Source organism: Oryzias latipes, chromosome 1 (genome assembly GCF_053564925.1).
Source record: "Oryzias latipes strain Hd-rR chromosome 1, Olatipes_Hd-rR_3.1".
Lineage (NCBI taxonomy): Eukaryota > Metazoa > Chordata > Actinopteri > Beloniformes > Adrianichthyidae > Oryzias > Oryzias latipes.
In genome coordinates, this window is record NC_136237.1 from 12958522 (window position 1) to 12982010 (window position 23489).

General features: G+C 38.5%; 1 long non-coding RNA gene across 1 annotated transcript; it reads right to left on the reverse strand.

Moving 5' to 3' along the window:
* Positions 1-439: 439 nt before the first annotated feature.
* LOC144993994 (uncharacterized) lies at positions 440-16459 on the reverse strand. Its single transcript, XR_013657334.1, has 3 exons — positions 14964-16459; positions 13812-13937; positions 440-10802 (listed from the first exon to the last, which is right to left on the reverse strand). It is a non-coding gene; the product is annotated as an uncharacterized LOC144993994 (long non-coding RNA).
* Between the last annotated feature and the right edge of the window lie 7030 nt (positions 16460-23489).

Consider the following 23489-nt stretch of genomic DNA (forward strand, 5'->3'; position numbering starts at 1 on the left):
TAAAGCTGACCCAGACTTTCCAAAATGTCTGCATTACTGCTGCTTCATTCACCAGCAGGCCTTATGTGCAGAAGTGATTGGCTCTGGACACATAATGACTCCTATTGTGAAAATCATAAAAAACCTCAGCTGCAAAGCAAAACAGCACAGGATTTTCAAGGTGCTATTAGAGATGTCTGCTGAATATGGTGAGTATGAATAAGAATATGGTAAATTTGAACTTGCAGTTTTGACTGACATTACTGGAAAACTAAATCACTTTTACTGTGATCTGCAAGGCAATGGCAAAACTATATATTTTTTTGGAACAGACTGCAGTGTTTCTTGTGCGGATTTTTTCTGCCAGGGCTTGTCGGCTTGGTCTGTGGTTGTTGCCCTTTCTGGGGAAGCTGGAGTTTAACTTTGCAGCCTCACGGCTGTGAAGTGGACCCCGTTGATGTTCTAGTCTGGGTGGGTGCGGTGGGGATTCTCCTATGGCGAGATTTATAGAAATTTCTCTGATTAAAAAAGTTAATTCATGAAGACATATATTCACTGACATTAAAAAAATGTTTATGTGACCTCAGAACACGGACATTGTAGGGAATCGAACCCCATCCCAGTAACTGGGAGTACCATTACCAATGTCTTTTGCTTTTTTGAAGTCACATGGCAAGGAAAGCAAAACCTGCATCATGAATAACTAGGCCATAGGAATGCAATAGATACATAAATTTCAATTACTTTCTGAAGTACTTTTTGAGTACTTGTAATATGTTTGTAAATCAGATGGTTTGAAATTTAGAAATATGCAAAAAAAGGATTTTGATTCTTTACTCAATTGCTAACTACAGAAAAAAATGTAAATTTGTAATGCCTTATATGTATTCATGATGCAGGAAAAGAAACCATATTTCCATAAAGTCAGAGGATTGTGACTTAACAGAGATAAAGATGTCACCATCTCTCCCCGTCTCCTTCGCCACAACAACTGACACCAGCATGTATTTAGTTAAACATTTGACGTTTTAATTTAAGTCAGACGTTGTGACTCAACAGAGATAAAGATGTCACCATCTCTCCCCGTCTCCTTCGCCACAACAACTGACACCAGCATGTATTTGGTTAAACATTTGACGTTTTATATCAAGTCAGACGTTTGTGACTTAAAAGAGATAAAGATGTCGCCATCTCTCCCCTTCTCCTTCGCCACAACAACTGACACCAGCATGTATTGAGTTCAACATTTGACGTTTTATATTAAGTCAGACGTTTGTGACTTAAAAGAGATAAAGATGTCGCCATCTCTCCCCGTCTCCTTCGCCACAACAACTGACACCAGCATGTATTTGGTTAAACATTTGACGTTTTAATTTAAGTCAGACGTTGTGACTTAACAGAGATAAAGATGTCACCATCTCTCCCCGTCTCCTTCGCCACAACAACTGACACCAGCATGTATTTGGTTAAACATTTGACGTTTTATATTAAGTCAGACGTTTGTGACTTAAAAGAGATAAAGATGTCGCCATCTCTCCCTTTCTCCTTCGCCACAACAACTGACACCAGCATGTATTGAGTTCAACATTTGACGTTTTATATTAAGTCAGACATTTGTGACTTAAAAGAGATAAAGATGTCGCCATCTCTCCCTTTCTCCTTTGCCACAATCATCAACAGTCACTTACATGTGTAAAACGACAAAGAACCCCATCATGATCACTAAAGTATGTTTGTACAACTGTACATTCGACTTTATAGTTTGTTGTTTTTAAGTACACATGATCGATTATCGTATTTTTTAACGTTGTGTTTTCAGAAACCAGTTGAATGAAACCTTTATGTGCCATGAAATCAGTTATTGTCTTAGAGTTTACTAAGTTTTCATTAAAATCACCCATTATAGCAATGGTATCACCCAGGGGCTCCAAAAGATCAACTAATTTCTTAAGGTTCTCTCTAAATAATGAAATGGCATATGATGGTGGACGATACAGAACTGCCACGACTATGTTTGATGTAATAAATCTGTGCACTAAACATTCAATATCTACATTTTGTATCTCTACATGTTCAAACAGGATATTTTCAACGGTGTACATTCCAACACCACCATGTTTTAAGCCTTTAATCACATTCAGTCTAGGATCTACTCCACTATAAGACAGTGAGCGTGGCATACTATAAAAATTATACCCACTGATGTTCAATGCATCAGTTAAAGGTGCATTTGGAAGCCATGTTTCAGTTACAGCTATGCAGTTAACATGTAACTGTTTTGTGCACAAAGCTAAGTCCTTTACATGCCACTGTAAATTTTGCACATTCATGAGGAAAATGCTGAATTCACATGAACTAGAAGTGAGATTTTCTTTATTTATCAGATATTGAGGCATGTTTGCCACATATTCAGAAACTGTTTTGTTACAGTAAATGGCCTGTTCCTTAAAATCTTGAATAATTAAACCAGACAAACTTGTTACGCGGCTTAATGCAACATAAGCCTGCCCAGGAGCAAAAGTTTTTTTCAAAGACACAACAACATTATCAATGGTAAGACCCTGAACTTTATGAACAGTACAAGCCCAAGCAAGTTTTAGAGGAAACTGACGTCTCAGACCACCTCTTCCTGTGACTCGTTCCTCTTCTGGAACAATGGCTACAGAACCTGAGACAAGCCCTGGATGATTTTCATACTGTTTCTTCCGTTGTCTTCCAATGTCTTTATTATCAAAATTCACAAAAACAATTTGTGGAAAGTCAGAGTTTCTATAGACAATATCAGTCACAATTCCACATGCACCATTGACAAGACCATCTGCCACATCAACATTTTTACAGAGCATGACACGTGCATTCTTCCCCAAAAGAAGTCTTTCTGCTAGACAAGTATTGTTAGCATTTGAATGATTACCACTTAGTAACACTTGTCTACCTGTTTCCTTACAATTTACATAATCTTGAGCTTTAATAGTTACATACTCTGGACAGGATGAGTGTAGATGGGTTAAATTATGTTGATTTACTTGACCATTAGTTGGGAAAATATGTAAAGCAGAGCTGCCTTCTCCCGTTTCACGTGACTTCAATTGTTGGATATCACTTTTTAACATTTCAGTACCTTTGCATCGTGTCCTAACTCTGCCGAGTAATTTGGCAAATTCCTGATCTTTTTGGCGTACAATGGTTTCTAGGCAAACAATTTCAAACACACCACACCAAAGATCCATACCCACATTTTCTACATACAATGGTTTTCCTCTCACTGGAGGTAATTGAAAGAAATCCCCAACTGCAATAATACAAACATTTCCAAACAATGCAGAGTTACCAGTTTGCTTTATTTGCCTCAGACGCCCATGAATATATGCTAATAAATTATGATCTACCATGGATATTTCATCAATTATCAAAATCTGTAAACTGCTGTAAATGGCACGTAAAGAATTTAATTTTTCCTCACCCAGTGGTGTGTAAGGTAAGCGGACATCTTTACCAATACAAAAAGTGTTGTGTATAGTACTTGCTTGTACATTAAACGCAGCAATTCCTGTGGGAGCCGTCAACAAAACACAGATGTCATCTACATGACGACAAAGAGGAGACAATAGTCTATTTGATTCATATTTTATTGCTTTAATTAGGTGAGTTTTACCAGTCCCTGCACCTCCTGTTATGAACAGGTGGAATGGTTCTGGCTTTTTTCCCAAAACCTTTTCCACACACCATTTTCTCACTTGGTAAAAAATATCCATCTGAATTTCATTTAAAGAGCGAATTAAAGCCAAGCCATCACTACGAGGCATTTTTGTGTTATTCAGTTGAAAGAAATGGCTATGTTGAGCAGAAACTCTTAAATCAGGAATATCAAATTCCTGTTCATCATCGACACTTTTTTGGTTCTGCAACAACTCTTGACACTCAAGTCTTTCCAATTCTTGCTCAGGGCATAATTCACACCAGGCATCTTCAACTACACCAGCATTATCTATCCCTTGCTGAGCATTAACCAATTTATCACCATCAATTTCAAATTTACTTCTGTTTAATGTTACCACGGACTTTACCAACTGCAGACCTGAATTACCAAGTCTTATCGTGCCCTTATGAAAAAAGTCTTGATACGTTTCAAAACCTTGAGGTTTCAGCTGGCTATCGCTGTAGTATGGCAAAAACAACTGCAGATTGCTTTGATAAAACAATTCAGGCTGTTTTGTTTCAGAGAACTTAACGTAACGTACAACAGCAGGTTGTGTGCGGGTTCTTTTTACAACATATCCAGTGTTGTTGTTCAACTTTATTCGCTTAGCAGCACTTTCATTTTTTGACAACACACGAAATTCGGAAGCAAATACTGCTAAACACATTGAAGGAAAATCATCACTCTTAGGTCTGTTCTTATATCTATCCACAATGCTTGTCATCCACATATCATCTGTGCTAACAGAATGCTTTGATGCTTTTTCTTTAAGTACTTTTAACGGTAAACTCATTTTAACAGTATTTTCACCAACAGGAAGAAACACAACTTTCCGAGAGCACTCTTTCAAATGTGCATTTGTCAGTCTATAAACACTTTCTTGAGCAGATACATCTCTGTTGTGCAAATATGTACTGCCTAATGTTTTTAGACTCTCTTTGGCAGAAGCATTTCCATCCCTGCATGCTTCCTTTTGTGCACACTGCAATAATAAACCCATTTCCTTCTCTGATTTAGAGATGTAAGAAATGATGTACACAACACATGCGTATGCGTCGACAACAAACTGTATATCCATATTAGCATTCCAGCATTTTAACAGTGGCTTGCTATATTGATTAATCCAAACTTCTTTAAGTTGACGTTTCAGCACAACATGGGTTTTCCGAGCACAACAGTTATATGCAGTTTCAAATGTGCTTTGGTTTAACCCAACAGATTCAAACAAATCCTCAACATTGTCATAAGTTGGCCCATCAGTTGAGAGAGCAGCTTTAATGTGTGCAATCAATGCAGAAGCCTCTTTTTTCTTCAATTGCGGTGTCTGTGCATTTTCTTTACAGTTGCAAGACTCTTTCTGTGATAACACACATTGACAAGACTGTGTCTCTTCAGCACTTGTGCTACGTGATATGAATGTACGCGCAGAAGGTGGTCTAGGAAAATTAAAACGACACACAGTTCCTTTTTTTTTACATGTTTTCGCATGTGTTTCAGAGTGTTTTTGCACAGATGTTACAATTTCCAGTAAGTCAATATTTGATGGTAACTCACAAGTCACATAACGATCAATAAATGCAATCACTTCAGCATCTGTATTTCTGTCAATTACAGGTGCATCCTCTATCCAAAACAGGCAATGAAGATGTGGTGAGCCTCGTTGCTGAAACTCCACCCTATAAAAATAATCCTTAATTTTTCCTATAGGACATGCAGGCGACATAAGAACCTCTTTCAGAAAACAATGCCAACGAAAATCAAACATCCGAGCAGCAGTGACAGGATTACGACGCAAAAGCTCACATCTGTCTGCCCATTCCAACTGCTCCACAGTTTCAGTTCTACCTTCGTGCTTCAGAATGCAGGAAAGTAAATTCTTCCAACGCATATCAGCTGAAGAAAATGAACAGAACCATGTGGGGATTCCAAGCTGCCTCACACAAGCCATGAGGTCTTTCTGGGCCGCCTGCCAAAAAGCTGGCGTACCTCTAATTGGTTTTAAAAATCGGTACCCATCATCAAATTCCAACATCCTTTTAATAGAATCATCACTTTTCAACAACTCTCCAGTAACTACTCGTTTATTTTTAAAATTATACTTACCTTTTCTTACTGCAATCGAAACATTTGAAACGACCTTTTCTAATTCTGTCATATATTGGGCAAAAAAAATATATTCCACATTTTGTGCAAAACGACAATCAGCATTAAGAATCCTGTTGTTAAAATATCGTGATAGAGTTAAAGGATGTTGTCTTCCATCATGATATGTTGGTCCACCCTTAGGAAACAACACAGGAAAACACTTAGCCTCATTTGTAATATCGGACAACAACTTCACCGGACTATTGCCTTCAGCGGGAGCTACATTCAAAATGTGATCAAAATATTGATCCAAAGCCTCTTGACCAATGTCTACTGGCATTAGACAAGTGTCCTGGAACATGCAATGCTGCTGTCTATCATGCAGAAGTTCATCTCCTAAAACATTTGAATCGTCAACATTTGCAGTGCATTCAACATCTTTTTCTACCACATCAGATGTTTCTTTACAAAAACCATTAATCCAATCATTATTAAATTTCACGTTGTTATAATAATAATTATGGGTTTGTAAAAACTGTAAAGCCTGCTTAACACGTTCCGTATCAACATACTGATATTCATAATGTCCTTTATAAGTAAGCTTCCGTTTTAATTTCACAGGCACAAGAGAACCCTCAATAGACATGCGTGGTAACAAATAAGTTGTTTGTTCAGTATTTGCAGGAACACAAGTAATAGGTCCATGCACGCCATTCTGTCCACCTTTGGGCAATGCTAACAGTTTCATAAATGGAATATGTAACGCTATTAGATGTTGTTCTAATTGATTTAAACATGCCAATTCCGCTGGTATAGGTTCAAGTTCTAAGTTATTTTTAACACTTTCAGCTGGTACTTTACCTTTCTTGATTTTAGCATGACACGTGTAACAAATCCACAATTTGCTTCTTGATGTTTTCATCCATTCACAATTTTTTGAGCAGTTTGCATTGCAGATATGCAAATAACCAGAAGTGATACATTGATCAGCGATAAGTCCAAGTCCTGCATTACTGTACAACTCTTTTTTACAATGTAATACTTGATGTTCAAATAACAACCTATGACATACACAACAAACAAACCCAGGTCCATCTTTAACTTTATCCAAAAATTGTTTCATAACAACATCAAACTCTTCCAACTGTTTTTTATTCAATTGTCGCTTCAATTTCATCCCATCCAACACACTTTTCCTAAAGTGAGGATCTTGACGATATTTTCTAGAACTCAGTGCTTTAACATTTTCTCTATGAGTAACATTACTCTGATATTTTCTAGAACTCAGTGCTTTAACATTTTCTCTATGAGTAACATTACTCTGATATTTTCTAGAACTCAGTGCTTTAACATTTTCTCTATGAGTAACATTACTCTGATATTTTCTAGAACTCAGTGCTTTAACATTTTCTCTATGAGTAACATTACTCTGATATTTTCTAGAACTCAGTGCTTTAACATTTTCTCTATGAGTAACATTACTCTGATATTTTCTAGAACTCAGTGCTTTAACATTTTCTCTATGAGTAACATTAATCTGATATTTTCTTTTACTCATTTCCTTAACATTATGTTTGTGTAACAAATCAAATTTATACTTGCTTTTACTCCCATTTTTAACACGATGTCTGTGTAAATCATCAGTTCTGTATTTTGCAGAACTACGTTCTTTAACCCACATTTTATGCATAGCATTTTCCCTATATTTATTTTTACTCAATTCTAATGCTCTGGATCTACGCAAAGAATCAGATGCATATTTCCTTTTACTCATATCTTTTTTCTTCTGTTTATGCAGTTCACTTGTTTGATATTGCATTTTGTGGTAAAAAGATCTCCTTTTTTTTAGATACTTTGAAAAGGAAGATTCACCAACTGAATCACAACTAACATTATGTGGTTGAAAAGAACGACATCTTAACAGTGGTTTCTCAGAACAAATACTATTGCTTTTACACCAATTGGCACACCCAATTTTACCACTACAATGAACACAAACAACAACCTCGTAATATTTCTCACCACATTCTCGCAAATAAATTGCTTGATTTCCAAGTATTTTATTTACAGGGTTATACTTTCTCCATATGCTACCATTGTGTACAAAAATTTCTACTCCCAAAACATTTGAAGTAGCTTGAATGTCAATCTCACATACAAAACTGCCAACATATTTCATACGTGACTTTTGAATGTACTCAGACACTGTGGCATATCCTTTCTCCAGCAACTTCATATGAATGTCACTGTTCTTTAGCATAAACTTAACAACAGCCAGTCGAACTCTTCTATGACAATTTTCAGATCCACTAATGACTCGAGAAATAGCACGAAAAAAACTATTGCCATCATTTAATGTGACCTCTGTCTTACAAATAGAACCAAGCGTTACATTATTAGTTGGAATGTCTTCATACTGCTTCACAAAATCTAAATCAATATGTTTTGACAACAAAACTGTACTCTCAAACGACAATGGATAAAAACTGAAAGCATTTTCAACTAAATTGTTACTTTGATAAATTTCACTGTTTTGGTGATCATTGTTAACCAATGCACTAAACAAAACTTCATTACAATCACCAACTTCAGACCTGCCATGTTTAACACTCTTGCAATCTCCTTCTGACAGCATTTCTGAGTCTCTTTTGCGTTGCCTCATATTATGACCCAAATTATTTTTTTCCATAGATTTACACAACCCAAAACAACGCTGCTGCTGAAACATTTCAACGCAAGTTACAACTTCATAATGACACTCATTTATATTTTGCAAATATATGCCTTGTTTAGATATGGCCTTACGTTGACAGGCATATTTCAACCAACGTTCATTGTGAAATGTATACACACTCACACCCAAGTAGTCAGCTGTAGCTTGAATTTCAACCTCTGTAGCCCAACTACCAGAAAATCTCATTCTAGAAACATTGAGATATTCATCCACAGACATATTTTCAGATCTCAAAAGAGAACTATAATTTCCAACATTCTTTTGTAAATGTGTGACAACTGCACGTCTTAACTTTATGTGATTTTTCTCTGTACCACTAATAACTTTGGACACAGCCCTAAAAAAACAATTGCCATCGGCTACTATATGATCAGTTTGACATGGAATTCCCAACATATCAACCTCTAGAGGGTTAGAACAAGCAGTGTTTTCACAATGCACATTCAGTTGTTTACACAATGCTTGTGTAACATCAAAATCAACAGGGTAAAACTCAAGTTTCTTTGATGAAACATCAAGAAACTCAACATCCAAACTAGCTTCATTAGCATCATACCATTTTGTCTTCTTTGATTCACGTTGCACAGTAGAAAGCTTACGCTTTCTGTTACTTTCATGCAACGGTAAGGGACCAGTTTGAACATCTAAACTGCACCCGAAACCAAACTGTGACCCAGTATTTAATCCAGTTTTACAATCCTTCTCAAGCACACTTTGTTTATTTTTCTCACTATGATCATTGTCAGTAACAGCAACGGATGCAATTTCAAAAGCCATTTCTTTCCCTGCAAGTGAAATACTCAGGCAACAAATATAATTGTATAAATCATTAAGACTAGGAAGGTACATGATAATACTTCTTCCATTTACATCTGCCATTCCAGTACCACTGCGTGCATGTGAATCCACCACAGCATAATGGCCGTTTTCTGAAATAACAGCACAAGTACTACTGCCTATGGTCAAAAAACATGTTTTATACTTGACAAGCATGTGCTCCAGTCCCTTTTTAAGAGTTATCACTTCACCACTGTCAACAAATTTACCATTACTCACATTAACAATCCCAGAAACGTATTCACCATACTCAAACTTAAATAATTTACCATCAATTTCAGAATCCATGGGCAAATCAGGTACTGACAAAAACTTCAAATTTCCAGGGATGATTTTGTTTTCACACACCGAGGAGTAAAGCTGATCACCAAGAAACACAACATGGTCCAAGTCTGTTGCCTCCCACTCAAAAACACTACGATGCGTGTGTTTAGCCATACTCACCAGGGCTATTGCCATGCACTGCACACCTCTGTTTTGAAGCTGCCGATCTCCTTGATGAAAAGATCCCCTTACACAACGTTCTGTGTCAAATCTGTTACAATTGTTTTCATTTAAAATCACTGAAGATGATTTTTTTTTTAAATTACTGCCCTTTTTTCCAATTTTCAATGTATTTTTGCATTCCATTAACACTTTACATTTATCGCCAACCACAATTTTGTCATTTAACTCCTGAACATGTTCTTTTATAAAACCAGTCTGTCTTTTGCCCAAAACTGACTGATTCACACGTGCATCCTCTGCTCCCAAACCAAATGTATTATTACACCCGTCCCAAGAAGCTTCTTTCACAAACATTGAACTAATGCCAAACCATTCTGCATTCAAAGACTTTTTCAAGTTCCAAATGTGCAACATCAAGTCATTAAAGCAACTGTTGAAGACAGCCACAGATGTTCCAATATTAGAAAACATTCCAGATGAATCTCGTGCACCACAATCAACCACAACAAAATACTCTTTGTGATGAATGACAGCACAAACGAAACCCTGCAAATCCAACAAACACAGATCTTCCTCCATCAGTCGCTCCTGCATCATTTCATACAACAGTGAAAAATCTTCACTCTTTGAATCACCAGAATACACAGGCTCATTGATAGCAACATCCCAAATTCTTCCAAACACACTGAGCTTTTCAGAAACCTTGAATAACTTTTCGGAATTGTTCACACATCCATCACTTCCATTAAATGAACAAACCAACTGCACACCTTCATTTCTAATATTATCAACATCAGCGTCCCTCCATGTACACACTGGAGCAACAACATGGTTGATTGCAGCCACAACACAACATGTAAGCGATGTTGTACTATCACTTGAATTTGTCAATCTTACTTTCATTCCAGAAATCAAAGGCCTCTGTATTTGCTCCAGACAAACACAACCAGAAGTTTTACCTTCTTCCTGAACCTTACACACTTTGGTGCGACGCATATTAAATCCCTTCTTTCGTGGCATCTAAAAAAAAAATAAAAAAATGAAACCACCATTAAAATAAAATTCTCATTTCTATTATGTATACATAAAGCAATACATTTATACCACACAGACAAATAATCAAAAACATAAAATTAAATATTCAGACTATTGGAAAATAGTTATACACAAATAAATGTAACATGTGTCCTATAATACAGTGGTCCCCAACCCCCGGGCCGCAAATAATAAATAACTTACTTTACTTCCGGTTTATTTATATCTGAATCTGAAAGATGTTTTATTTTGAAAAGATGCCCGATTCTCTGTGTGACTGTCACACCCGTCTATGTCACCAGTAATGTATGGAAGCGATTCAGTAGCATTAATAAAAAGCAAAGTTAAAACCAGAAATGCTTTTTCATTTTCAAAAAGAAGCTGCATTTTGTTGACTCAAAAATAAAATGAAAAAACAATCCCCCAAAATGCTTTCTTTTCCTTCCTCAAAGCTTATTCTGTCACTTAATTAAAATGAAAATGGTATTTGACATTTCATTTTCAAGTCGTTCTCTGGTAAATGTGTAGCATAATTCATTTAGAAATGTTTAATTTGACCTTTAAAATGGATTAATAGAAATGCTTTTCTGATTTTCAAAATGAAGCTGCATTTTTTGACTCAAAATTAAAAAGAAAAAGCAATACTTCAAAATGCTTTATTTCCTTCCTCAACACAGCTTATTCTGTCACTTAATCAAAATGATAAAGAAAATGGTGTTTGACATTTCATTTTAAAAAAGGTCCACGGTAAATGTCTAGCAAAATTCATTTAGAAATGTCTAATTTGACAATTAAAATGGATTAACAGAAATGCTTTTTAATTTTGAAAATGTAGCTCAAAATTCAAATATAAAAGCAATATTTCAAAATGCTTTTTCATTTTATACTTCAATCCGCCTATTCTGTGTCATAATTAAAACGAAAATGCAAAGAGGGGATTGCATTTTAACATCCACCCTGCAAAACTTGGAGCAATATTCATTTCTTAAACACATTAGCAGAGGGGGGGTGGGGCGATGACGTCACTGCTTTCTCCGTGTGTACGGCCGCTGTCGCTGAGAGACCTGGTGTGTCTGTGTTCGCATTAAGATCACCTAAAACTGGGTCCTGTTCACAAACCGCTGGACCTGGCCTGCTCAAACCTGGATTCCTGGATCTTAATGCGAGAAATGCAGCAGAATGTTCCTTTAGCTCCCTCTTGAATCAGAAGCTGTGAATCCCAACCCAACTTCTTCAGCGTCGTCTGACCGCACGGATTTACAAACATATGATCAAGCAGAGCAGGCCTTTAATAATAATCATAACAGTAATAAAAGCACATTATGAAGATAGTCTCCTGCAGCTTCACGCTGAGTGAGTGTTTTTGGTCCAACCAGCAACCGTTTAGCATGGAGAAATCTGTCTGTTGATGGAGCTCCAGCTGTCAAACAGCAAATTTAGCTGCAAATAAATTTGTAAATATGTGAGAATTACATCAGTTTTTATTTTGTTCTGGACACCACTGGAAACACAAATTCATATGATGGTTTCTCGGATCATCGTAGCAGCATTTCCGCCTTCAGCGATCGGAGCTTCGCGCTCCGCTATGAAAAGGCAGCTGGCGGTCCGAAGATAAAAAGCTTGTCTGCGTGCGTCAGGAGGAGGACCGCAGAAGACGGACATGCTGCTAGTTAGTCCTGAGAAGCTGTGCAAACTCATCAGAAGTTCACAACCATCACAAAACCCTCTTCTCTGCCACTAACAGTCTGCTCCTGGTGCGTGTGTCTTTCAGCAGGCGGACACACGGAGAAAGCAGTGACGTCATCGCCCCGCCTCCCCTCTGCTAATGCTTTTAAGAAATGAATATTGCTCCAAGTTTTGCAGGGTGGATGTTAAAATGCAAATGCAATCCCCTCTTTGCATTTTCATTTTAATTATGACACAGAATAAGCGGTTTGAAGTATAAAATGAAAAAGCATTTTGAAATATTGCTATTATATTTGAATTATATTTGAATTTTGAGCTATTTGATGCAGCTACATTTTCAAAATTAAAAAGCATTTCTGTTAAACCATTTTTATTGTCAAATTAGACATTTCTAAATGAATTATGCTACACATTTACCATGCACCTTTTTTTAAATGAAATGTCAAATACCATTTTCTTTATCATTTTAATTAAGTGACAAAAAAGCTGTGTTGCAGTATAAAATGATAAAGCATTTTGAAGTATTGCTTTTTCTTTTTAATTTTGAGTCAAAAAATGCAGCTTCACTTTGAAAATAAAAAGCATTTCTATTAATCCATTTTAAATGTCAAATTAGACATTTCTAAATGAATTATGCTACACATTTACCATGGAACGTCTTGAAAATGAAATGTCAAATACCATTTTCATTTTAATTTTAATTAAGTGACAGAATAATCAGTGTTGAAGAAGGAAATGAAAAAGCATTTTGGTGGATGGCTTTTTCATTTTATTTTTGAGTCAAAAAATGCAGCTTCATCTTGAAAATTAAAAGGCATTTCTGGTTTTGACTTTGCTTTTTATTAATGCTACAGAATCGCTTCCATAGTAACACAGACCAAGGTGCTCCTCTCAGTCACGTGATAAGTTATCGCTAAAATAAAACCCAGGAGCTAGCAAAATGAGTAAAAAACAAACGTCTTTGGAAAGTTTTTTTTGCATAGGTGAAAAGGCCCAGCCAGGAGACAGAAGAGGAGCCTTCTACTTCCAGAAAAAAATAGCTACATTTTTCTTTTTTGCACCATGAGTGGCAGAAGGGGGGAGGATGATGAGAGCCATGCAATGTTCTATCCATGGGTGTCTAAATTAAAGCTGGGATGTGTGATGTCACACATCTGTTCCTCCTTCTGCGTGGCGTTGCTACAGTAATCCTCCACCAACATCTCAAAGACCTGTCCGTTAACTTAAAAAATGTGCAATCAAGTTTATTGAAACAAGGTTGGGGATCACTGCTATAATAGATTATTAAACACTGCAAATTTAACTTACCTTTACCAAACTCTTTAATGGCTTACAAAACACAACGTTCTCTGGAAAAAACAGCAAACAGCTCCTCTCTCTGTTGTCCAGACAAAGGTTTAGTCACTGGTGTGGAAGATCCCTCAGAGGAAAACTCTGGAGTTACAAATAAAAATGTAAAAGGAAAAACATTTAATTCAAACAAAAATAAATACATAAACAAACTTTAATAGACATGAAATGGTAGATGCTCTCTGGGAGGCTAATCCATAGAGGAGGTCCATTAAAACTGAATGAGGCCTTGCCGTGTGTTTTAACTTTTGGGATAACCAAAAGGCCTGTATCAGAGGACCTCAGGGTCCACAGGGGATCATACATTAAAATCATATCAGACAAATATGAAGGCCCAAGACCATAAAAACATTTATAAACTAATAATAACGTTATCAATCCTAAAGCGAACAGGAGGCCAAGCAGCCATTTTAAAATCTGTGTGTGTTCCTGCAAATATATTCATACTGGCTGCCACACTTATAGATTATATGAAAACATTTATACACAAATAAATTTAACATGTGTCCTATGAAATTATTAAACACTGAAAATTTAACTTAAAACCTAAAAAGTACAAAATAGGTTGGAACTGATCTTCAGTGGAAATACTCACGGGTCGGCACGCGTTCAAAATGTATTATATGTGAACTGCTATGTATTTGATCAATTAGAAAGGAGTTTCACTGGTTAATGTGGTTTAAAAACCGTAAAAACTACATTCGAATATTTAATTGAGAACTACAAAGATGGTGGATAGACTACAAAAAAAAACGATCTCTGAAACTGATAGAAACTTGTTGTTTGTCGACCAGTATCGATTCTACATGTCATTTTGTACATTTGTGTCCGTTTAAAAAGAAAATTCGTCGGTTGGTTTGCTTTGAAAAGTCTTTTTAAAATTACGTTCGAAACAAAATGCCCGCCATCACTTCCGGTTCAACGAAGTAAAAGGTCAAATTATTTGCGTTCGTCTAATCAATTTTAAGCAACTTTTACGGTTTTTTATTCAATAAAATTGATAATCAGAAGGTGAGTAGTCGTTGTGGCGATGTAAAAAAGTGTCGATGGTCGATTAAAGTAATGGTTCGTTTACAAGTCGCGGGAAAATTCATAATGGTCGTGACAAACCTCGAGTCAAATTGAAGGCGTCCTCGGCGCAGTGCGTCTGGCAAGGTCGAGTTCTTCTCACTGGGGGTCCTGTAGTCTTCCTTGCTGGTCAGGAGCGTCGAAGATCGAAGTGCAGAGGAAATGAGAAAGTTCTGAAAAGAACTGATTTGCTCAAATTCGGCAAGCTTCAGCGAAATTCTCTGTGGGGTGTGATTCTCCAGTCGTCCAGCAGGGGTCGAGCAGAGGGAGTACTCAGACGAAAATGCCCTGCCTTCAATGGCTTGACCAGCTGCTTGACTTGTGGTTTTTCCCATCATGCATTTTATCGTTCGTATTTGATGAAGTAGATTGATTACATGTTATTGCTTTCATGAAATAATAGAAGTTCTACTTCGTTTAGTTCCGTATGTATGTGTAGAACATTTTATAGTAATTATTTTATTGATCATTAGTCCGTTAGGGAACATTGTAGCTGTTGGGTTTGTGCCCCATTGGCATGAGTTCTCCCATGGACCAATCAGACAGCTCCGTTTTTAGTTTGATCCCAAGGGTTAAAATCTAATAAAATTACATTCCAATCCCAAAGTGGTGGTGTGTTGTCTTCTTTGTGTTATGTCTGTGTTCAAAAAAATGTTTTGTGGGTGATTCTGTTAGATACATCTCACAAGAAACGTTTGCTATTCAGGGGTTGTGACGTCATACTTCCCATGATGCTTTGCTGGTGGGGGAAGCCTGCTGCATGTGAACTTTGTCAAAGAACAACAAAATCTTTTACAGCATAAATACTTAACGGTCACCTGCTACCTAGAGGCCGAATTGTAATCCCTTTGACTCTCTCTGGTGGACTTTTCTTAGAAGTTCAATCGGCTGCTTTATTTAAGTTGAGAAATCTTCATATCTATAAATATAAAGAAGTCTAAAAAATTTTTCAAAACACAACTGCCCTTACAGACAATTAAAAGAGGAGTTGAAATGTATAACACGGTGAAGGAGTTTTTGTGCAGAAAAAGTACCATTAGTAAAGCTGGTAGCAGTGACTGCAGACGGGGCTCCTGCTATGATCAATAGACAAACAGGTTTCATCACTCACTGTAAAGCTGACCCAGACTTTCCAAAATGTCTGCATTACTGCTGCTTCATTCACCAGCAGGCCTTATGTGCACAAGTGATTGGCTCTGGACACATGATGACTCCTATTGTGAAAATCAACACCTCAGCGGCAAAGCAAAACAGCACAGGATTTTCAAGGTGCTATTGGAGGAGATGTCTGCTGAATATGGTGAATTTGAATTTGGTGAATCTGAACTTGCATTTTTGACTGAAATTACTGAAAAACTAAATCACTTGAACTTCGAGCTGCAAGGCAATGGCAAAACTATATTTTATTTATGGAACAGCCTGCAGTGTTTCTTGAGGGGATCTTTTCTGCCAGGAAACTTCAGGAGTTTGACAGAAAGGTGACCAGCTGTGCAGCTGTTTGTGTACAGGGAGAGTAACAGGGGTGAAAGGACACAGCCCTGGGGGGATCGGGTGCTTGTGGTCCGAGTATCTGAGACGAGCTTCCCCAGCCTCACATACTGCTGTCTGTCCGTCAGGAAGTCTGTGATCCACCTGCAGGTGGAGTCAGGCACATTCATCTTGGAGAGTTTTTAATACCAAAGATGTATGAAAGACATACCGAAAAAATATGTCTTTCAGTGTTTAACTGGCTGTCTTTGGATTATGCATGCCTGAGTAATGGCCATTCTTACTACTCATCTCTCTGTTCACTGCTTGCTAATTTACATAGCAGGGGTCCCAGCAGGAGGGGGCGGGGTTGTAACACGACTCCTTCAGCAGAGCCAGGCTGAGAGAGGCTTTGACATGTAAGATGTTAGATGTTAGAATGCCAGATGTTAGAATGACCAGTTCATTTTATATCTATGAAAATATTCAGGGAGCTATGGGACATGTTCAGCTTTAGGTCTGTGAAAATTGGTGTCGATTGTTGAAACATAAGTTACCATAAAAAAAATGTTTGTTTGGAGTCTAGACAGATTTAACACAGGTTTTTGGATGAAAAGGATTTTTTATAAATCATCTGTTACACTTTTAAGTCTGAAAAAAATATGGAAGGCAGCAAACACAGATCCCTACCGTTTTTAATTTTTTTGTGCTGATATTTGAAAGATAAGTTATGCAAAAAAATAGGTGTTTGCAGTTTTGCCTAAAAAGACGTTTTCGGACCTTTTTGGATGTAATGCTCTCTAAGATGTCACCTGTAACTTCAATCATTCTGAATTTTTTTAGGAAGCAGTAGCACATAAATGCCTATGAAAGTTGAATTCTTGGTGCTGATAACCTAAACAGAATTTATGCTAAAAATCTTTGTTCAGTCCAAAATTTCATTAAAAAAATCAAGTGATGAAGTTTCTCGTAGACCCTATAGTGTTACATATCAAAGCTGGAGGTTATTAAAGGCATCTAATTCTGAAATCTCAGCTTCCTGAGACAAACGGCTGATTTATAATAAATTTCTATTATTTGGGTGCACATAATCGACCACTTCCTGTTACGCAGGCACCGTCAGGTGTACACCCATGAAACTTTACATGATGAGAGAGGACCCTTCTGAGTATCTCCAGTTTTAATTTCATGCACATCGGACAAAGCAAAGAGAAAATACAGGGCAGAATGTGCCCAATGCAATAACTAGGTGGCGCTATAGAGCTCGTCCAAGATTGTCATATCCATGGGTTCAGAATAGAAGCTTCATCATATCCATTGAATTTCAGTGAGATTGGACAAGGAATGTGCACGTGAGAGCAACTTTTGTGTGCATAGCGAGATGCCCAACTTTGCCGCTCTGTCACGACCACACCCCCGCATTGAAAGTTATGGTTTTTTGTCAGAGTAAACTTCAATGGCTTTTCAACAGGTGGACGTCATTTTCAGGTGTGTCGGCTCATCCTACTCGGAGCAGTGATGCTCCAAGTAAAACATGTCATTTCCTCTTGCCAGCAGGTGGCGCTACACTTTTTCCAGATTTTTTCACTGCAGATGTGTTCAGAGTCAGACTACAATCATGCACATCAATTTTGGATCAGATTGGATTATGCATGGCTGAGTAATGGCCATTTTTCTTTTCATGGCGTGTTTTCGAAACGACCTCCAATTTTGACGCGCCGCCATGGTCACAAACATCCATAAAAACTTAAAAGCTTTGCAATTTAACATCGGACATGTGTCTAGTTTACAAAACCAAAGTTTGGAGTCATTACTCTCAAATCTCTAGGAGGAGTTCGTTCTAGAGCGAGGCCTGCAAATGACCAAAATACAGCAAAAATGACATATTGTCATCAAAATATCAGACTTCCTGTGCGACTGACAGCTTGGTCCCAAGAGACTTTTTTGTAGGTTTCTATCCGATGAACATGCCCTGTTAAAATCAGGTTTGTACTATAAAGCATATGGAGGTGCTCGCGAAAACAAATTTTGCAGGTGGCGCTATCGAGCCATTTTTGTTTACCTATGCCGTTCTCCTATAAAATATGAAATTTTTCGCGACTCCTGATGTGTATACAAAATTTGGTGAGTTTTGGGGTATGTTAAAGGCCTCAAAAAGGCGACGGAAAAGTCGGAAGAATAATAATAATAATAATAATAATAATAATAAACCTAACAGATACAATAGGGTCCTTGCACTCCGTGCTCGGGCCCTAATAATAATTAAAGCTACAAGTAGCATTTAGCGGGCCCGAGCACGTGCGACCGCATGGCACGAGCGACCGCCCCGTGAGCAACGCCCTGCTCGAGCCATTCTCGTCGTTTTTTCTTGTCCATTCTGGAGCTCCAAGCTATTGTTAATACGACAGCAGCCGGGGGGGGGGGGGGGGTGGGGGGGGGGCTGTAATCTGTTGCCTTAAGGGACAAAGACTTTTGCATATAGCATGAAAAAAATTCAAGCAATGATGATAATTGCTATCACTGTCCCTAAGGATGAGAACAATAGAACTCATTCAATTTCCACTACAATGTCTAGATGAGTGTCAGCTATGTCTGATAACTTGGCCAATTAGCTGGACCGGGATCTTGCAAAGTGAAGGTGGTTAACGTCCAGTGTGATGAGTCTGTGGACGGCAACAGTACAGCATAGCTTTTGGTTTCCACAAGAGAAGAACTCCTGACACATCTGCCCTTACAGACAACTACAAGAGGAGTTGAAATGTATAACACGGTGAAGGAGTTTTTGTGCAGAAAAAGGTACAATTAGAAAAGCTGGTAGCAGTGACTGCAGATGGGACTCCTGCTATGATCAATAGACAAACAGGTTTCATCACTCACTGTAAAGCTGACCCAGACTTTCCAAAATGTCTGCATTACTGCTGCGTCATTCACCAGCAGGCCTTATGTGCAGAAGTGATTGGCTCTGGACATATAATGACTCTTATTCTGAAAATCGTAAACAACCTCAGCTGCAAAGCAAAACAGCACAGGATTTTTAAGGTGCTATTGGAGGAGATGTCTGTTGAATATGGTGAATATGAACATTGTGAATCTGAACTTGCATTCTTGACTGACATTACTGGAAAACTAAACCACTTGATCTGCGAGCTGCAAGACAATGGCAAAACTATTTTTTTTTGACCAGCCTGCCTGAGCCAGTGTTTTTCTTGTGGGGATCTTTTCTGCCAGGGCTTGTCAGCTTGGTCAGTGGATGTTGCTGCAGTTGTCTCCCTTGCTGGGACAGCTGGAGTTAAACACAGCAGCTCACGGCTCTGAAGTGGACCCCGTTGCTGTCCCAGTCTGGATGGGCACTGTGGCGATGTTCCAATGGCCAGGCTGGCTCCTGGTATAAAGAGATTCCCAAATACCATTTCCTAACCGCAGAGCCAAGGATGTGTTTACATGTTTAGGTCAAAAATGTGATGAACAGCTTCATGTTGTCTATTGATGTAAGTTTAAACCTAAACATGTTTCCCTGTTACTAATCCAGTTGATATGGTTCTCCATCTGTGTCTAGGTGATAGAAAAGCATTTTTTTTTATATTTAGAGCTCTAAGCAAACAAACAGTTGTCTATATAAAAGAGCTTTTACAATTGTGCACTTTTAGCAGGTCTCTGAGTTCATGTGACCAATGTATGGTGGATTTTCACAGACCTTGTTTAAAACTGAAGGTGAGAGAGACTTAGAGAAATGGCTTCATTGTTCTGGAGTTCTTTGTTTCATCCACAGAAGAGTAGAATTGGTGATTGATTTTGAAAAGCTGCTGAAAAAAGTATCTTTTTCAAATTGCAATTTCTAACTTGGGTTTTACATTTTGTGTTCCATTTTTTGTGCTTTAATTGGGAAGCATTTGTTATTTGTTTGGTGTTTTTAAGGTTCTGCAAATATACACATCATTTTTTAGAGACATTTGTTATCAGTTGTGTTTGTTGATTTGTAGTTTAATTTCATTGGATGTATAGATGTCGTGTGGGGGGGAGGCTCGAGAGCAGGTAGGACCCAGGCGCAGAGACGGGAGGCAAACGGGTTCAGGGCAAGTGGGTTTATTTAACTAACAAAAAGCGCTGCAGAGCAGGATGACAAAACTAAAAACAAAAACTTACTGTGGCATGGCAAGGGACATGGACGCCAGACAAGAAGACGTGATCAACATGAGCAGAAGTTAATGGACCAGCACAGGAGGAAGGCAGAGACAAGACTTATATACAGACAGGGCAGACAAGACACAGGTGAACACGATTAGGGCAGATGGGGACCAAAGGAAGTAAAACTCAAGAAACATGACAAGACAGGAAACCTTTCAAAATAAAACAGGAAACAGAACCAAACAAGACAGAACAAGAACTAAAGCGAAAAAAAAAGACAACAAACTGAAACCATGACAATAGAAAGGAAAAGAAGTTCAAACATTGATTATAAAAAAGGATATAAGAGATAAAAAAAAAGAAAAAGGAAAAGAAAAAAAATAAAATATTGATTTAATTGCATTTTGAATGAATAAAAAACAATGATTAATAGAATCAGAATCTGAATCAGGAATCAGAAAAAGTTTTATTGCCAGGTTCAGTAGAGCGCACTTTACAAAACGAGGAATTTGACTTGGTGTATAGTGCAATTAAGAATAAGTTAAAAATTAAGTTAACAACAACAACACACTATATACAGTAGAGTAAGGTGAATTAAAGTGGGAGCACAGATGGGCTGGGATGGTGGGGCCTGTAAGTGGCACCGACAGTCCTTTGGTGGGCGGGGGGGGGGGGGAGGGGGGGTCACCTGGGGGAGTTGGGGTTCTGTTCAGCAGGCTGGCTGCAGTGGGGAAGAAGCTGTTCTTGTGGCGCGAGGTCCTGGTCCTGATGGACCGGAGCCTCTTGCCAGAAGGGAGGGGCCGAAAGAGATTATGTCCTGGATGAGAGGGGTTGGCTACAATCCTGGCTGCCCGCCTCCAGGTCCTGGAGATGTGCAGCTCCTGGAGAGACGGGAGGTGGCAGCCGATCACCTTCTCTGCTGAGTGGATGACGCGTTGCAGCTTGGCCTTGTCTCTGGCCGTGGCCGCAGCGAACCAGACTGTGATGGAGGACGTGAGGGTGGATTCGATGATGGCGGTGTAAAAGTCTACCAGCATCTTTTCAGGGAGGTGAAACTTCTTCAGCTGCCTCAGGAAGTACATCCTCTGCTGGACCTTCTTAGTGATGGAGCTGATGTTCTGCTCCCACTTGAGGTCCTGGCTGATGATGGTTCCCAGGAAGCAGAAGGACTCCACAGAGGTCACCGGGGAGTCACAGAGGATGACAGGGGGGAGGGGGGCTGGGGCCTTCCTGAAGTCCACTGTCATCTCCACTGTCTTCAGAGCATTAAGCTCCAGGTTGTTAGCGCTGCACTATGACACCAGCCTGGCTATTTCACTCCTGTAGGCCGACTCATCTCCGTCAGAGATGAGGCCGATGAGTGTGGTGTCGTCAGCAAACTTCAGGAGTTTGACAGACAGGTGACCAGCTGTGCAGCTGTTTGTGTACAGGGAGAGTAACAGGGGTGAAAGGACACAGCCCTGGGGGGATCCGGTGCTTGTGGTCCGAGTATCTGAGACGAGCTTCCCCAGCCTCACATACTGCTGTCTGTCCGTCAGGAAGTCTGTGATCCACCTGCAGGTGGAGTCAGGCACATTCATCTTGGAGAGTTTTTAATACTAAAGATGTATGAAAGACATACCGAAAAAATATGTCTTTCAGTGTTTAACTGGCTGTCTTTGGATTATGCATGCCTGAATAATGGCCATTCTTACTCCTCATCTCTCTGTTCACTGCTTGCTAATTTACATAGCAGGGGTCCCAGCAGGAGGGGGCGGGGTTGTAACACGACTCCTTCAGCAGAGCCAGGCTGAGAGAGGCTTTGACATGTAAGATGTTAGATGTTAGAATGCCAGATGTTAGAATGACCAGTTCATTTTATATCTATGAAAATATTCAGGTAGCTATGGGACATGTTTAGCTATAGGTCTGTGAAAATTGGTGTCGATTGTTGAAACATAAGTTACCATAAAAAAATGTTTGTTTGGAGTCTAGACAGATTTAACACAGGTTTTTGGATGAAAAAGGATTTTTTATAAATCATCTGTTACACTTTTAAGTCTGAAAAAAATATGGAAGGCAGCAAACACAGATCCCTACCGTTTTTAATTTTTTTGTGCTGATATTTGAAAGATAAGTTATGCAAAAAAATAGGTGTTTGCAGTTTTGCCTAAAAAGACGTTTTCGGACCTTTTTGGATGAAATGATGTCTAAAAGTTCACCTGTAACTTCAATCATTCTGAATTTTTTTAGGAAGCAGTAGCAAATAAATGCCTATGAAAGTTGAATTCTTGGTGCTGATAACCTAAACAGAATTTATGCTAAAAATCTTTGTTCAGTCCAAAATTGTATAGGAAAAAAAGAGGTATGAAGTTTCTCATAGACCCTATTGTGTTACATATCAAAGCTGGAGGTTATTAAAGGCATCTAATTCTGAAATCTCAGCTTCCTGAGACAAACGGCTGATTTATAATAAATTTCTATTATTTGGGTGCACATAATCGACCACTTCCTGTTACGCAGGCACCGTCAGGTGTACACCCATGAAACTTCAGATTATGAGAGAGGACCCTTCTGAGTATCTCCAGTTTTAATTTCATGCACATCGGACAAAGCAAAGAGAAAATACAGGGCAGAATGTGCCCCATACAATAACTAGGTGGCGCTATAGAGCTCGTCCAAAGTTGTCATATCCATGGGTTCAGAATGGAAGCTTCATCATATCCATTGAAATTCAGTGAGATTGGACAAGGAATGGGCACATGAGAGCAACATTTGTGTGCATGGCGAGACGCCCAACTTTGCCGCTCTGTCAAGACCACACCCCTGCGTTGAAAGATATGTTTTTTATCAGAGTAAACTTCAATGGTTTTTCAACAGGTGGACGTCATTTTGAGGTGTGTCGGCTCATCCTACTTGGAGCAGTGATGCTCCAAGTAAAACATGTCATTTCCTGTTGTCAGCAGGTGGCGCTACACCTTTTCCGTATTCTTCCAC